This window comes from Onychostruthus taczanowskii, unplaced genomic scaffold, assembly GCF_017590055.1.
Source record: "Onychostruthus taczanowskii isolate IOZ18803 unplaced genomic scaffold, ASM1759005v1 scaffold460, whole genome shotgun sequence".
Classification (NCBI taxonomy): domain Eukaryota; kingdom Metazoa; phylum Chordata; class Aves; order Passeriformes; family Passeridae; genus Onychostruthus; species Onychostruthus taczanowskii.
Window position 1 is genome coordinate 1 of NW_024502126.1, and position 1,639 is coordinate 1,639.

Genomic DNA, 1,639 nt, shown 5'->3' on the forward strand with positions numbered 1-1,639 from the left:
GCCGAGTGTGAGCGGGGAAAAATGGGGAACAAATGGGGGAAATTGGGGGTTTAGGGGTTAAAAATGGGGGTTTGAGGGGTAAAAATGGGAGTTTGGGGGGAAAAATGGGGGTTTGAGGGGATTTGGGAGCTCCATCAACACCAATGCCATCAAGGCCGAGTGTGAGCGGGGAAAAACGGGGAAAAAATGGGGGAAATTTGGGGTTTGGGGGTTAAAAATGGGATTTTGGGGGTTAAAAATGGGGGTTTGGGGGGAAAAAATGGGGGAAATTGGGGATTAAAAATGGGGGTTTAGGGGTTAAAAATGGGGGTTTGGGATTCCCATCAATGCTGACACCATTATGGCCAAGTGTGAGTGTGAGAAATGGGGGAAAAATGGGGATAAAAATGGGATTTGGGACCCCCATCGGGGGGATTTGGGACCCTCATCCAGGAGGATTTGGGACCCTCATCAGGGGGGATTTGGGACCCTCATCAAGGTCAAGTGTGAGAAATTGAGGGAAAAATGGGGATAAAAAAGGGGATTTGGGACCCCCATGGGGGGGATTTGGGCCCCCCATTAAAGGGGATGTGGGACCCCCATCCAAGGAGGTTTGGGACCCCCATCGGGGGGATTTGGGACCCCCACTGGGGGGATTTGGGACCCCCATCAGGGGGGATTTGGGACCCCCATCCAAGGAGGTTTGGGACCCCTATGGGGGGGGTTTGGGACCCCATCTAAGGGGATTTGGGACCCCCATTAAAGGGGATTTGGGACCCCCATCGGGGGAATTTGGGACCCTCATCCAGGAGGATTTGGGACCCCCATCAGGAGGGATTTGAGACCCCCATCTGAGGGGGATTTGGGACCCTCATCCAGGGGGATTTGGGACCCCCATCAGGGGGGATTTGGGATCCCCATTGGGGGGATTTGGGACCCCCATCCAAGGAGGTTTGGGACCACTATGGGGGGGGTTTGGGACCCCATCTAAGGGGATTTGGGACCCCCATTAAAGGGGATTTGGGACCCCCATCGGGGGAATTTGGGACCCTCATCCAGGAGGATTTGGGACCCCCATCAGGAGGGATTTGAGACCCCCATCTGAGGGGGATTTGGGACCCTCATCCAGGGGGATTTGGGACCCCCATCAGGGGGGATTTGGGATCCCCATTGGGGGGATTTGGGACCCCCATCCAAGGAGGTTTGGGACCCCTATGGGGGGGGTTTGGGACCCCATCTAAGGGGATGTGGGACCCCCATTAAAGGGGATTTGGGACCCCCATTAAAGGGGATTTGGGACCTTATCATGGGGAATTTGGGATCCCAATCAAGAGGATTTGGGACCCCCACCCAAGGAGGTTTGAGACCCCCATCAGGAGGAATTCAGGACCCCCATCAAAGCCAAATGTGGATGTTAGGACTGGGGGGAGAAGGGGGGTTTGGGACCCTTCTCTGGGACTGCAGGGGGGGTGTGAGCCCCCTGTCAGCCCCCCCTGAGCCCCCCGTGCCCCCCCAGGCTCCATCCGGCTGCCCAAGGCCGCCAAGGCCCCCCTGAAGATCCACCCGCTGACCCGGCTGCCCCTCGCCGCCATCGTCAAGGAGCTGGGTGAGGATTTGGGGGGTGGGAGAGGGGATTTGGGGGATCCCTGCGGGCGGGGGA